Source organism: Phodopus roborovskii, unplaced genomic scaffold (assembly GCF_943737965.1).
Source record: "Phodopus roborovskii unplaced genomic scaffold, PHOROB, whole genome shotgun sequence".
In the NCBI taxonomy this organism is placed as follows: Eukaryota; Metazoa; Chordata; class Mammalia; order Rodentia; family Cricetidae; genus Phodopus; species Phodopus roborovskii.
Genome location: NW_026126409.1, coordinates 1,902,316 through 1,919,318, shown reverse-complemented (window position 1 = coordinate 1,919,318; position 17,003 = coordinate 1,902,316). Strand labels below are relative to the sequence as shown.

At 40.0% G+C, this 17,003-nt stretch overlaps 1 pseudogene; it reads left to right on the top strand.

The window, feature by feature from the left end:
• The first annotated feature begins 750 nt into the window (after positions 1 to 750).
• On the top strand, positions 751 to 1,502 carry LOC127220191 (3-hydroxyacyl-CoA dehydrogenase type-2-like; annotated as a pseudogene).
• Positions 1,503 to 17,003: the final 15,501 nt, after the last annotated feature.

Genomic DNA, 17,003 nt, shown 5'->3' with positions numbered 1-17,003 from the left:
ATCTTCAAAGCATATCTTTTCATTTCTGTGCATTATTTGGTAGCTAATTGTTTCTTATTACTATTGGTGCCCTAAAAAACACTCCTGCAGCCAGGCATGTTGGCACATGCCTATAATGCCAGCCCCAAGAAGGCAGTAGCACTAGGATTAGTTTAAGTTTGAGATCAGTCTTGTCTAAACAGTGAACTCCAGACCAGACAAATTGGTCATAAGAGTCCAAACCAAGTAACTTCCAGCCTTTATATTCCAACTTTTCAATCTATTTTTCATGCATAGCAAATCCAACTTATATTGAACCCTACTCTATTGGAACTGTGTGTATGTGTCTGTGTATGTGTGTGTTGTACATTGTGTATGTACAAATGTATGTTTGTATGTATGTGTATGGATGTATATGTGTATGTGTGTATGTGTACAGATGTATGTGTGTGCATAAATATATATATACATAATACATACATACGTGTGTGTGTGTGTGTGTGTGTGTGCATGCGTGTGTGTGTGTGGACTAGAGGTTGATAACTACTATCTTCCTCTATCAGTCTTCACCATAATTTTTGAGGCAGTATCTCTCCCTGACCCAGGATCTCCCTGAATCGTCGGGAGTTAGGAGTGGTTACTTGTTAAGTTTAAAGTTTCAGTATGTAGAGTTGAAAACAATGCAGAGATGGACAGTGCTAAGGAAGTACCTAACAATGTGAATGGGTTCAGTGCCAATGAACTCTATAAAATGGGTAAAATAGGTGCAAGATGGCTGTGGAGTGTCAGAGTGTGAAGGGCATGGTCACAGTAATAACTGGGGGACCTTTGGGTCTTGTCCTGTCTACAGCTGAAAGACTGGTAGGACAAGGGTCATAGTGGGTTTCTGGACCCACCTAACCCAGGAGGTGAGGCCCAAGCCAAGAAGTTAGAGAGAGGTGTGTTGGCCCCAGCCAATATGACTCCCCCCCTCGCAAGGAGGATTCACAAGCAGCTCTAATTCCAGCAAAAGCAGTTTGGACGTGAAGATGGGACTGTCAGCTGTGCAGGTACTTCAGTAGTCATTAAGACACACAACCAAAAGAACTAGGATCATACCTTGAAAGGATTCCAAGGGATGAATCTCATAGGCACTTTCAGTGTGATCTACCTGGCGGCTGCTGAGATGGGCCTAATGAACCAGACCAGGTAGGCCAATCTGGAGTTTTTTTTTTAAGAGTGCCAGTGTGTCTGCCTTTGATGGCCGTGGTGGACATGCTACATACACTGCATTCAAAGGGGACAGAGTGGGCGTGACACGGCCCATTGCTCCAGATCTGGTTTCCCTAGGAATCCATGTGATGACAATTGCTACAGATTTGTTTACCACCCTGCCAGAGAAAGTGCACAACTTCTTGTCCAGCCTGGTATCCTTCCACAGCCAAGCAGGTGACCCTGATGAATATACTCACTTGGCACAGATCATTTTTGAGAGCCCATTCTGTCTGTCTGTCTGTCTGTCAGGTTTTGCTTTTGTTTTGTAACATCCAAACCCAAGTTTCCCCTCCCTCCCCTCTTCTCTATTCTGTCACCCACCTCCTCTTTACCACCTCCCCATCCACTCCTCCTACACTGTTTCTCTTCAGATGCAGGCAGGCATCACATGGATATCAGGCAGCCATTGTATATCAAGTTGTAGTGAGATGAGGTACCTCTTTCTCTACTAAGGCTGGAGGAGGCAATCTGATCAGAGGAATAACAGGCACAGAGTCAGAAACAGCCCTGCTCCCACTTTTAGGAGCCTCATAAGTAGACCAAGCTATACACCTGTCACATATAAGCAGAGGGCCTATGTCAATCCCACGCAGTCTCGCTGGTTGTCAGTTCAGTCTCTGTGAGCCCCTGTAAGTCCAGGTTAGTTGATTCTATGGAGTTTCCTGTGGTGTCCTTAACTCTTCTGTCTCCTTCCATAGGATTCTCCAAAATCCACCTAATGCTTGGCTGTGGGTCTTGGCATCTGTTTCTATTAGTTGCTGGATGAAGTCTCTCTGATGACTGTTGGGCTAGGCAATGATCTATGAGTATAGCAGAATATCATTAGGAGTCATTTCAATGACTTTTTTTATTTTTGGTTTGCCAGTCCTTTCTTGAATGGAGAGGTCAACTGGTTGTCTGGGGCCATTGGCATACAGCATTAAAAGGTGAAAGAGGGAAAACACTAGCTAATTTTCCCATTGGAAGAAACCAGGTCTCATAAATTTTTAAACTTAAAAAATGGCTAAAACAGCACTTTTGTTATGTACATTTTTTAAAGATGTGTTATTTATTGTATATACAATGTTCTCTTTGCATGTATTCCTGCAGGTGAGAAGAAGGACCAGATCTCATTACGGGTAGTTGTGAGCCATCATGTGGTTACTGGGAATTGAACTCAGGTCATCTGAAAGAGCAGCCAGTTCTCTTAACCTGAGCCATCTCTCCAGCCCCCTGTTATGTACATTTTACCACCGTAAAAGGAAGTGCATATGGATCATGGCTAAAGGGACAAAGCAGTCACATTCACTCCAGGACAAAAGACAAGTGGTGGAGTAGAGAGATGGGCACTCGGTAGTTAAAAAGATGAAGTCCTCTGCAGAACAAGGAACAAAAGTCCTTCCAATGATGAGTTGGTAGCACTATTAGTACTTCCATAATTTCAGGATGGCTTGTTCCAATAGACACTCACTCACACTGATGCATAATTCCTTAATGAATCAATGTGGAGTGGCAGGACCTTTAGAAGGGAATTTGACTTTGGTGGCCCCTCCTTGTAAATAGAGCAATATAATTTTTACAAGGCAGTCACAAGAGTGGTTTGCTGTAAAGTAAGTTTGGTGCCTCCCCTTGTTCTCTTACATACCTGTTCTCTCACATGTCCTGCCTGCATTTGGATGTTCTGCCACAAGTTGCTACAGTGTGAAGTCACAACAGAAGACGAGAAAGTGCTGAAACTTAATCATGAACTTCCCAACACCTATATCTATGAGCCAAAACAAACCCTTTGTCATTACTCATTTCCCAATCTCGCCATTGCAACAGATAATGTACTAAGACACTGACATTTTTTCAAGTCTTAGTTTTCTCAGCAATAACAATAATAATAAAAACCAGAAAGGGCAATAATTTTCTTCATTTTTATAGTCTTTCTTCAGCCCTGAAATGGTTATGCAGCTTACCAAGATTTGAGGAGATAAAAACACTGCTATTCCCTGAAATATGAAAACTCAGCCATGGCTGGGTAGTTTTATACAACACACACACACACACACACACACACACACACACATCCATTAATGAATTAACACTATATCACAATACTCTATTCTGCTTCTTTCTTCCTTTGCTTTCCTATCTACCCACCCCATGAGTGCCTGTGCACCCAGAAACACACACACACACACACACACTACCACCACCACCATCACATGCACATTTTGTGAATTTGCTCTCCTCCCACACTAAAAACCACCAGATTTATTTTGTTGGCCAATTTTCTCCCTAGCACTTTTTGGAAGTTGTCTAAGAGGGAAGTATGCATTTGTTGCCAGGCAACAAGCATCTCCAGAATGTGCATTGCTTTTCTTAGATGGAAGAAAGAGCATTTAATTATTGCAAGTGAGGTTTGATTCCAGCCTTTGAAAGGTCACCCTGATAATTCAGAGTAATGACTTCTCTGTGAACACTATAAATCCAGGTTTTCCTTTCCCTGGAGTTAGGATCAGGAACTTTTAGCCAAATTATTGGCCATCTGGTACAAATAGCAAAAGACCTATTGGGTTTTTACAGAAGAGGTAGACTTTAATATGTCTGAGACACTGGGTAAAGAGATAGGATGAAAAGGTTTATATAATGTATGTATCAAGAAAATGTATGACACTAAATCAAAAGAAACATGTATTTTTGTGGAGAGTGGGGGTTTTGTGGTTATTGCTTCAATAACAGGATGGAGTGACATAGTCTCATGCCATCAATCCCACTCCATTACATATAGTCATAACTCATAGGAGGTCACATGTGAAACAAGAAAACTTGTATTATGTTTTTCTTTTAAAAAGTTTTCCAGCCAGATATGATGACTCATGCCTACAATCTAATATGAGAATTCAGGAAGCTGAGGCTATATGGTGACCCTGAGGCCAACCTGAACTACAGATGAGAACTGTCTCAAAACAAACAAACCTGATGGAGAACAAAAGTCCAGTTAAAAATAGTTTTCTTCATCTAACTTTATAAACGAACTTGACAGGAAGTTCAAGTCAATAAGAGATGGTAGCAGGCATGTACACAATACACACATATATATATATATATATATATGGGCAAAACACCTATACATGGAATAAAATATGCATTCTGGTCCTGTAAATAGTAAAATGTAGCTGTCATCTAGAGACATGTTGCCTGGCAACACTTGCCTACACCTGGTTCTGCTTGCATTGGGATATTTGCATTTTTCCAGAAACCTACTCTGCTAGCCTTTCTTTCTGAGAGGTTTTTGTCAGGCTGAGTAGAGTAATTCAATTTTCAGGAAGGAGAAAAGAGCAAAGTCAGAGCTCACACAGACCTCAAGGTCTTCATGCATACACTAGAAACTGTCTGCTTGCTTATTCTTCACCTTCTTTAGAAAGTTATTTTGAAGCAGATAGCATCTCCCAGCAGCCTGTAAATCTGGTGCAAACGGAAGGTGACTAAAGCACAGTATTACTGAAGTGTAAGCCTTTTTCTCTCTCCTTTTTCCTTAATGGAAAGATCCCATGAGAGACCAATAACAAAAGCCACCTTTTTGTTAATCTTTGTCATGGAATAAAAAAGAAAAATGGAGTAATATTGGCCCAGGGCACACGGACTCAATAGACCGTTATTAATAAGACCTCACACACATCTTCAGATGAACTATTGGAGGGGCCTTGGATGCATGTTGACCTTTGGACTAAACTGGACTCCGATTCACTTGTTATTATTTAGGGTTATTAGTTTTATTGGTGAATAAATACACCAGTAGATTCCTGACTATATCCTCTCCCTCCAACTGGGTTCTTCTAAAAGCATGCATGCAAACAACTAATACAACACTAGATGTCAGCAAAGGTAGACAAAAATGTTTTGTTTTTAGCAACTTGAAAACCAGGAAAGAAATTCCCATATACGTCACATTCTATTTCTGTTCATCTTTTGACACTTCCCTGTAGCAATGAGTTTTCTTTTAACTCTTCACATAACTTTGGTAATTGTGGCTCCTCACAGAACTTTGAAGGATGAGAAAATGGTCTAATGCTGAGTATTTGGGTTCTGAAAATGTCTGTCTCATGTTTCATTGTGAATCATAGTTATTCTTGTCTATTTCTTTCAAGTGTATACACTTATCTATTTATATAGATACTTAGGGAACCCTTTGAGTTACCACATAAAGGACTCAATTACTTGATCTGGGTGAAGCACAGGCTTGTTACTCAAGAGGTAAGTTGGAAATAATATTCCACATGATTCCCATCACTTCATCATTAGGGACCTCATGTTTTTATAGACGTCACATTATATCATCCTTGACTAAATTCTATCTTAGTGCTAACAAGTCTTGATTCTCTACATCTACAAATCTCCCCAGACAAAATGACAATGCACTGGTACTAGGGAGCTCAGAAACAGTTCGTCCCAGATCCATAATTTCTTCCAATAAGATCAGGAAATTCCTGAGACTAAACTGGCAAAGCTGCAATCAGATTTATTGGGTTTTGTCCTTTTGTGTTACTGGAGTTAGGGCTAAACAGGAAGCACTCTACCACCGAGCTAAGTGCTCAGCTTCTTCTATCTTTTTGTCTTCTTAATTCTGAGACGGTGCTGTCTCTGCATTACTTGACTGGCCTTCAATTCACAGACCAGACTGGCCTTGGACTAACAGATCTCCTGTATCAGATGAGAATACAGGGCTTGGCTACTAAGATCAGCTTGTTTGAATCCTGTGTCTATAGCATTTGTTTATTCACTAAAGGGCCATCCAAAGCTACACAAGATACTCGACATAAAACATAAAGAGCCATATTTTCCTGTTGTGTATGACCCTGCTCTTAGTGGTATTTACCCAGGGTCATGAGAACAGTCTGATAAGATACATCCATACAAAAGGTTTGCAATAATCCAGGCCCAGTACTGTAATCCAGTACTTGGAAGCTAACAGAGTGATAGTCTGGCCTTGGCTAAATAGCAAGTCTGAGGCCAATATAAGCTACATGAGACTGTCAAAAAAAAAACCACAATCAACTATTCATACAGAAAGGCCTTTGAACAAGCTACTAAGCAGCAGGAATGCTTGACTGATAGCACATTTTCTTACAGAGGAAAAACAAACTGCTTCAAAATAACAAGTGCTCATTCTGTTCACTGTGGACTACTGCTTCTTTGTTTCTTTTCCAAGAAAAGAGAAAAGAACACTGAGGTACAGTAGTTTGACTGTTTAATGTAGACATCAAAATGTAATTGCATTTCATTTTCCCAAATCCCTGCCAGGAAAACTCAAGATCTTTAAACAGCCTATAAGAAGCAGATAGAACCTAGAAAAGTATGTGGATGGATGTGGTGCAGTGACTCTGCATTCATCCTGTCCAGTGCTGCAGTGACTCTGTTCTGCATTCATTGTGTTGTTGTCTTACTAAAAATGTGAATGTTGACAAAAGTAAAATGAAACTCTGGGGGACTCAGAATGGTGTGACAGCCTGGTGAGATTTTAATAAGAACCAGGTTTCTTGACTCTAACCTTAGAAATAGTTTGTATGATAGGATTCAGGTAATTGTGATGCAAATCCTGGTAGTTTGACTAGCTGACATGCAGAGCAATAGCTTTATTTTTTAGTCCCTCTAATCTTGTATCACTTCTCTCTTAGCCCCAAGCTCAGAAAGAGATTCTTTCTGGAACTCCCTTATCTACCTTAAAATCAGACCTTTAAAAGGAACACAATTACCTTCTATCTCTACCCTAAAAAGGAAAATGTAGAACTATTACCACACCTGGTCAGATTTAGTTGCATAACAACACCTATCCTTTGAGCTCATTTAAATTCCCAAAAGACTGAGCAGGCTGGTTTCTGTCACTGGAGAACCATTCATTTTCCATTTATGGTCTACCTTTCCATTTCCATACCAGGATGGTTGGTAACTTTTAAATGTTAAAGTCAACAGGAAGACTTGGTAACAAAATGAGGACACAAAAATTGAATGTCTAGCAAAGATTATATCAGAGACTTGGCTCAGGACCCTCAATTACCCTGAGGCTAGAAAGGGCTCCTCTTTCACACTAGAAACACCAAATTACTACAACCACTATAGGTCTTGTGTCTCTTCTCTGGATTCTGAATCATTAACATAGCATTAGACAGGCTTTGCCTAGGTGTCTGGTCCATATTCCTACCATATGATCTTCCAGGTGGGACATTTGTCCTGCCTCCAGCCTCCAGGTTATGAAGATGCTTCCCCACCTTCCTGGAGCACACTCTAGGTGGGAAGTTTGCTTGGATACTGAGAGGGCCAAGTAAGTTGCAATGTCTTTACTACAGTTGAACTGAGGACTTAGAGATAAAGATAAGCATAAGTTATTATTTTACTTCCTAATAAATTCAGCTCTGTATTATTTCAATACTCCCACTTCTTGAAAAACAAACCCTGGAGGAAAGTCATTGCTCTTCTGTAAGATTCATCTCTATCTTTATTTATCTCCCGAAGCTTTGGATCATCATTCAATATGTTTTTATTCTTTTTTTAAAGAAAAGTCTTAAGAGGAAGAGTGAGGAGTGAGAAATCAGAGGTAGCTTGTTGTTCTGGGTTAATAAGAAAGGAGAAATTTGTGTCAAGTCTTCTTGAATGTGATTCATGAACAAATTAGTTTGGAAAGCAAATTGAAACTCAATGTTTAAAATGCGTGCCCCCCCCCCCGTGAAATGGAGCCTCCATGTGTGCATGCTGGGACTTCTGATGGCATGAGTGATAGCCCTAATTTCTATCTCTATTTTCAGTGACATTTTATGAGAGAAAAACTCAAATGTGCTTGGGATTCTAGCCATGAACAGATTGAAGAGATTTGAAAAGTGGGGTCCTAGGATCAGAGATGAATTCACTTGACTGCTTCCCTAATTTATTATTCTAATTAGGGTAGCATAATATGTTTTCAATTATACACTCTTCTTTTCCTTCTGAGGCACTTAGAGACTCGACCCCATGGAACTGTATCCATTAATACACTGTTAGCACCAAAAAAGAGAAAGATAAAAGGTCTCTAAAGAAGAGAAGAACATAGTGACAAAATGATAACACATAGATATTTGGCAAAGAGGGAATTCCAGAACAATGCCCACACTCCACTTGTTGCTGTTGGTGATGTGGCGGTAGTGAGAATCAAGCCCAGGGCTTTATAAATGCTGTGAAAGAGTTGCAAACTAACATCTCATCTTTGAGCTAATTTCCAGAAGAGTGAGAAGGCTGTTTTCCATCATTGAGAAACTTTCATTCTCCATTTATGGCCCTTCAAAATTGTCTACCTTTCTGTTTCCACACTGGGATGGTTTGTAACTTTTAAATGCTATATAGATATACCCCCAGCCCTTCCATTTTCCTGAACTATGCCACTATGACATAGTTCACTGTGCCAGAAGACCCTGTAGTTGCTGATGGGTCCATCCATTTTGTATGGCTCCCTAACTCAAACACAGATAAGCCATCTATTTTGACATTTACTACCTGCAAAATAGAAACAAAAATGCTAAAAAAAAAAAATGTGCTTAAGTGAGAGAATCCTGGTACCAATAAATCAATGTTACAGCATGCAGAAATTGGGCCAAGGGGACAGCAGCAAGATCCACAGTCATTGGCAGTAGCTGTCAGTGTTATGTCCAAATTCCCAGGCAGCATCACCATACAAGACAACCTAGAACAACATGTCTAAACACGGACTGGATGCTGCAATCTAGAGGCTGTGCTCAGAGATTGAACAAGGCCAAACATCAGAGTATAGAATTACTATTACCACTGCAGCACAGAGTTTAGGCTCATGGCAACCCCCACCCTGGTCATCTGTGATGTTAACCCACCTTTTCATTACTCCTTATGGGCGTTTAAATGAGGTTGCCCCCACTAGAGTGACCAACTTGGTCTTTTTGGGTTGTAACACCAAAATTCATATGCTCTGAAAAGCCCATTAGTCTTAGATAAGCTGAGTCGGTACATGATCTACTCCAATCATCTTGTCCTCTTGAAGCTAGGTAAGTGGTTTCCAGGTCCTATGATAACTCAAGACAAGAGGATCTAAGGTTAAGGAAGGCCTTAGAGATGAAGGTACTATTTCATAGCTTCTCCAGGCAGAATTCGAAGTATGTTAGGTCAGTGCTTCTCAAATGTTGAAGCATATGTGGGTGATTTAGTTAAAATGTGCATTGACTCATTCAGTGTAGATGGGTCTTAAGAGTTAGGGCTTCTGGTCCATAGAGGAGACACACAGACACAAGGTTGGAGTTCAGGTATGGTGCAGGGTCAAACAGGAACAACAGGGAGTCTACTGAAAACTAAGATTAAACACGATGGAAAGCCCAGTGTCCCTCAGCACAGTATTTCCTCAACAGAGTTATTATGGTAAGAGTTTTATGTGCTTGGTAGTTACTGTCTGTGCAGAAGCCCTGGAACAGAGCCAGCGAGCGACAGCCCCATGCTGCCTACCTGAACACAGTAGCAACACGGGAGGTGAGCTCATTGACTTCGTTCCAAGATAAGTCAGCTCTAGAAGGGACATCAAATGCCATTCACAGCATCCCAATATGATCATTTCTGGAAACCTGGCTCTTTAGCTATCATTCCTGTCTAGTTATGAATTATAAATAAATGGAGATTTAAAATATAAAACTCTCTGGCCACCGCACCACCTACCAGAGAACAAATGGAAATACTTCCTGTTCCATAATTCATTAAGAACTAAGGCTCCAGGTTGTGTTCTCTGATTTTGGCTGAAATAGCCCCATTTTTTTTCAAAACACCACCCCCACTGTGCTTAGTCATATTTCCTTGTTCAAAACCAAGTAATTCATGTGTTCTGGATAAAATCGTGCTCCTTTCTGACTTACTATTTTTCTCCCCACAGGGAATCTTCATTACCATCTCACCTTGTGTCTACCTGACTCATAGGCTAGCATTCTAGGTCTAAATCCAAGATATCAATAATGTATAAAAAGATGCAAGTCTAAATTTACGACTGGTTTCACCATAGACATGATCGCTTTCATTTCCAAACACCTATAAGCTATACTTCTTATACTACACACCATAAGAAGCACATTTTGGGGATTGCATTATTTTATGTCTGGATTATCTTTCTACCTAGACTTAATAGTAAGGGCAAGAATCAGAGCATATATACATGCATATATGTATTTATATAGCATGATAATTCAGAATCATCATGAGATAGTGTTATTATTCTCTATTAAATTATGTAGCCCATGTACAGAGAGACTTACAGAATCTGTTCTCTAAGATTCTTGGCACTTTCTCATTATAGCTAGAATTTTAGTTGCCTATAATATGGTTTTACTTAATTTTAAGCTTTGTGTTTATTCTCATCTACTCAGTGGCTTCCCATCCCATCCCAGACATCACAGAGTTCCCAATAAGTTGTTTTATCTAAATCTTACTGTCTACATCATACCTGTAGTATTTATAGTTCTGTCCACCCCTCTGTTCATATTGCTACATCTTATCAGCATCACTCAGTTCCATCATGACACCCACAGTATGAAAGATATTGTTCAGAGCTAAACCTAAGGTGCACTGGTAAGAGGAGAAAGTGTAGCATGGCAGTTTTGATTCTAGATGGGATATTGAAGGGAAAGTAGGAGGTAATGTTGCTTTAAGTTCAACTAATCGTTTTTTTAAGTTTTAATTTATGAGAATAGGTGTTTTGCTTGCGTGTGTGTCTGTATACCATGTGTATGCCTGTTCCCCATGGAAACCAGAAGAGGACATCTCATCGCCTGGAACTGGAGTCACAGATGGTTGTGAGCTGCCATGTGGAAGCTGGGAGTTGAACCTAAGTCTTTTGGAAGAGCAGCCAGTGCTCTTAACAGTAGAGCCATCAGTCTGCACCCCACCCCCTATCTTTTATTGATATAACCTTAGTTCTTAAAACAAGGACTGAATATGAAAGTTGGGTTACTTTGACCAGTCAGAGAAGGAAAGACAGAGACAACCCTGGCTATACCAGTCTTGCTACACTAGGCCAGCATCTCAGCTTAGCTGTGTCAGTTTCTTCACTTCTACGCAGCAGCATATAAGAACTTCTTGATTTATTCCTGGGAGAAGAAGATCATACGGTTTCTTCTTAAATGAAGAACACATTTTGCACACAGAAAGGTGTTTGGGGTCTGGGGAGATAGTTCAGTTTGTAATGTTTTTTTAAATGGCTCATTATGGGGATCCAAACTCAGACCATCCTCAGATTGTCAAAACCTAACAGGGTTGTGAGCATCTGCACAGAGCTAGAGAAGTGTTGACAGAAAGATGCTCAGGCTTGCTGGCCAGCTGTGCCAACCAAATCAGTGATCTCCAGGTTCAGTGAGACACTTTGTCTCAAAAATAAATAAGCAAGCAAACAAACAAACTAATTAATTAATTAATTAAGGTGAATAACAACTGAGGAAGAAACGACAAATCAACTTCTGGCCTCTAGATCATCTGCATCCACATCCACACTCACACACACACACACACACACACACACACACACACACACACACACAGAGAGAGAGAGAGAGAGAGAGAGACCGAGAAAGAGGGAGAGACAGATACATAGAGACATAGAGAGACATACACAGGGATAGAGACATACACACACAAAGAGGAAGAGACAGACAGACACACAGAGAGATGTAGCGAGATATACACAGAGAGAGACATACACACAGAGAAAGAGGGAGAGACAGACAGACACACAGAGAGATGTAGAGAGACATACAAAGAGAGAGAGAGAGAGAGAGAGAGAGAGAGAGAATATGCAAATACTTACATGGAGACCAGAAAGTAAGAAAGTAGCTGGGTAAGGAGTCTTCTAAAATTCTTTCAATGATCTCCCACACTCTGGTATAAATGTCTTTATATATTTCCCTAAGTTTAAGTGTGGAATATCCCTACTATATTTACTGAATATAAAACCTGTAAACATGATATGCGTCACCTCAAGGTTACATGATAGGAATCTGACATCTCTCTCTTTTCCTCTTGCTGCCTAAATTTTAATGAGGCTAGCTGCTATATAGTAAGATTACATATGAATGACTCACATGACAAGGAACTAAGTAAGGGAAACCACCAGCCAAAAGAAGCATGGGAGGGAGTTGAGATCCCTGTTCTAATATCTTATAAGGAAGTCAGTCCTATCAACACACACATAAGTCTGGAGGTGGGACTTGCCCTGTGTAGCTGTCTGGGACTGTATCCCATGGCTCCACTGTGTGTGTGTGTGTGTGGGGGGGGATCTCAGAGTCAACCAAACTGATAACTGTGGAAGACGGTATAGGTGTGGGTGTGTATAGGTATGGATGGGTAGATGTATGTATGCAGGCCACGGCACAACTACAGAAGACACAACTTACAGAGTTGTTTTTTTTTTTTTTTTTTTTTCCCACCATGTAGGTCCCAGGGATCCAATCAGGTGGTCAGGATTGGTGGCCTGAACTCAGCCACTGCTGGCCTCACTCATATCATTTCTAATATACAGTAACGTAAGAGTGTCCAAAACAAGCCAGCTATTCAGTGTATGTAGAAAACAATTAATAGATGAGCAAAAAGAAGAAAATCGTGGAGAAGAGAGCTTATCCACTTATGATAATCATCCCCAGGCCACTCTTCCTAGCTCCTATTAATACTGTCATCTGTGAGTTTAGTCAGCCTTGTTCTTCTGCCTGGAAACATTCTGATTAGTATTTAGATCTACGCCCACACACGCAATTCTCATATTCCCTTGAGGATTTAAATCCTCATTAAGGCATACAGGCATTAAAGTTAAATCTTGATTAAAATGCACATAAACACAGTGAGCTGAGATGTAAACCCAAAATTTAGACCTAAGATGGGCTTACAGTATTAATGACTTGTAGTCAAGTAGCATGATATTTGAAGGATCCTGACTCAGAAGTGAATATCTGATAAACACATACTTTCACAGATCAGCCATATAGTAGTAAATGGACATGCTGATTTCCTATGTTTGATTTTTAAATTTTATATAATTATGTTCATTATAGAAAGACATAGGCAAATAAAATAATAAAAATGTAGCCATTAATCTTTCTCACTGTCTAATAAAAAACATGGTCAGTATATAGGTAAATAAATAAGTCACAATTTTTACCACTTAATTTTTTTCAATTTGTTAAAAAAAAATTAAGGATAGTTATGGAATGCCTTGGTCTGAGCATGAAATATCCCCCATAGCTCGATGTGTTTGTTATATACTTAGTCCTATCTGGTGATATGACTTTGAGAAGTTCTGGCAACTTCAGGAAGTGGGACCTTGTAGGATATTGGAGGCTAATACTTGGGGCATCCTATTCCTTACCTTTCTCTCATTTGCCTATTCCTACCTAACATGCTTCTACCACCTCTGTGGTCTGCTTCCCAATAAGCCCCAAGTGAACAATGCCAATGACTGTGGACTTAAACCTCTAAGTGATAAGCCAGAATAGCCTTTCTTCCCATTAACTGTTTCTTTCAAGTATTTGGTCATGGGCATGGCAAAAGTTAACACGTGGTAATTTTGCAATGATCCTAAGTAGGGCTCAAAATATGGTATTATTTTGTTTTTTATTTTTTGCTGTATTTGTTGGAAAAGAGTATTCTTTATATCAGACATAGAAACAAACAAAGGAAAAAAGAACTGGCAAGGCAATTTCTTTTTGCAAAGAATATGCAATGAACCAACTATGTTAGCAAGAAACACACATGACCAAGAAGATCTTTGGCATTTATCTGCAAGGAAAGGGAGATCTCGGCTGCATATTATTATCTGGAAAGCAGCTTTATAATTTACTCCTGATCGGCTAATTTAGAAACCAATAAAAAGGAAATGAATGGAAGGGGAAAGGGAGGAGGCTGTCTCTGGGCCATCACATTCTAGAAATGCAACGGGCCTTCACATAAACAAAAGATTAACCATGTGTGGTAAATGAAAAGATGTTACTTTCTTTGCATAAAAATTTTAAACGATGGAAGAAGAAATTTATGAACTATTGGTCTTCAGCCTGTTAGCTATCTTTGAAAACAAAAATCCTGAGTTACTCGGGTGAGCTGGGCTAGATTTTATCTATGTTCTAAAAGGTTGAGTTAGACAGAATCCAAAAGTAGTGTATTAATGATCTGATGGAGAAAATTTTTAAATAACATAGTACCCAGGGTATGGCATGGTTTTTGCTTGCTGCTTTTAAGCAGATTTACAGTGATAAAGAGTTTGAATTGCAAACAGAAAGGCTCCATATCTAACTATAGACATTGTTAAAGAGGGTCGTGCCATTACAGGAAAACGCTTGGGGTCATGACTGAACCCATCAAATGACCCTGGGCATAAAAATTTTGCTTTGAGTTTTAAAATCTATTACAGCCATGTTCCAAACAATGACTTCCCATAAGCCACTGAAGCATCATGAGCCTTCCTCAGTAAACAGAGAAAAAGAAATTGGAAACTGAAAGGTTTGTTCTAATCAAGGTTTTAGAATTTTAGATAATTTTGCCTTTATGTAAATAATAATTGTTCTTTCAAAATTGTTATTGTCATTGAAAAATTATGAACATGCCAAAGGATACAACCCTTGCAAGTAAAACATGCATCGGCTCCCCCACATTTCTGGTGTTTGGTAGTAAGTGTTCAGCTTACTCAGAAATCAGAAGAGGGAAAACATACATGCCCTCCTTCTCAAACACCTTCTACTAAAATGGGCACAGTCACAGTAGCCTCATCACATTACATCAAAATTGACTATGGTGACATCAGCAGCTATGGTGAAATTTCTAAAACTTTCCATATTTCTTCTTATCTATGGGCTTCCTTAAAAGCAGTTTTAACTCTCTCTCTCTCTCTCTCTCTCTCTCTCTCTCTCTCTCTCTGTGTGTGTGTGTGTGTGTGTGTGTGTGTGTGTGTGTGTGTGTGTTTGTATGTGATCCCTGCCCATGCAGAGAAAGTGTGTTCTGGAATTTTTAAAAAATAGGAACTAGGAGATGAAGTACGGTTTAGACTAGTATTTTCCAGTAAACAACATTTGTAAAGATTTTTTTTTTAATTTTGTTTGAATTGTTCTTTTCTATTGGTCCAAAATTGTGCTGATTTTAGTGAGTCCAGGTAGACAAGACAGTCTTTAATCTCTATTACACTTCTTTAGATTATAAAATGTATGGATGTATACTGATATAGTCACCAAAACTCCTTATGGGAGAAGGCATAGATTGCAAAAGATAACTCAGTAACCTAGAAGGATGTAAATGAAAAAATGTGAAGTTTGGGGCAGATCCAGAATGAATGCCTCTTTCTTGCTGGAAACTTCAATGGCTTTTCACCATACTACCTACACAACTTCTCAGGGCCAGAACCCACACTGCTATTACACAAAGCACCTATTTAAAGCAGAAACCAAGATATACTAATTCTCTTCCTTTTCTACCCTCTGCCTAGGGTTATACTTTTGAAAATATTGAGCAAATAATTGAAGGAACATTGATGCCACCATGTGTCTCCCTGACCACGTTTCCATTGATCACAACTTGCAAAAATTCAGTTGAAATTTATGGAAATGAAGCACAAATATGCCTTTATCATAGCACATTTAGCTATAATAGCTGACTATGTCATTCCGCAGTGACGACAAATGAGAGTAAAATCGGCTTCTTACACTTAGCAATATACAGACAGCTTTGCCTCTGACACTGTTTTCTAAAGCATTTAGATCCTTCTTCCATCACCAGTGACAAGATAACATCAGCAAGATGATGGAATGGCACTACATGGTGCTTGTCACCTCAATACAAGCATTAATCACAGCAGCTGTCCACTCAGGAAAAGACTGTCATAGAGGCTCATGAATGGTTAGAGCTCCTGGGTGTAACAAAGAGTGAAGAAGAGATGTATCAAAGGGGGTCCCCTCCCCTCCAAACTGAGCAGGTGGTAGGGAGAAAAAAAATCTCTGCATATTATAAAGACACTAAATTGAACATGACTTTACCATGCACCCGAGAACAGACCTACTCCAGTGTCCTTGGTTTCCTGTTTTATTCCACCACTTATGGCTCAATTCCTGGCCTTTCCAAGATTCCAGATCAGTCACATATCCCTAAGCCAGCTTCAGGGAGCTAAGAATTCACATAAAATCAACTCCCAGGCTTCAGCACATGGACCCAGACTCTATAATCAAACCCTGAAGAAGCCCTAGTAGCAAGATGGCTTTACCAGCTGTTGATTCTAGCACCTAGCCCCTGGGCATCTCCTAACTCAGAACCAGCATCCACAGACTGAAGCTCTAGGAGAGTCCCCACCATCTCAGGCACCAGGCTATCACCCACAGCTGTCCCCTACAGATCCAGGCTCATGAAGTCTGACTTCAAGCTCCATACGTGTTTCTTTGGCCCTACAATCCTATGGGCAAAGGCTATGAGCCTGCCTCAGTATAATACCAGCCCTGTTTTGGTTGATACCAACAGCCTCAGGCTCCTGTAGACGAGGTCAGGTTCCAAAGTCTAAGGTTCAAATCTCATCCCATGGTACTTATATTTTACTCCAACTCCTACTGAAACAGACTCTGGACTCACCCCTTTAGACAGAGTCCAGAAGCCCACCCCTGTAGACACTAGTGTCTGATTGGACATTGTAGAGTTAAAAAATGCAGGCATGTTCCAATGGATCCCAGATCCAGGTCTGTTTTTGTGCATGCAGGCTCCAGACAGGTTCTTGTGAATCCAGGGACCAGGCATGCTCACTTTAACCCAGATATCAAGCC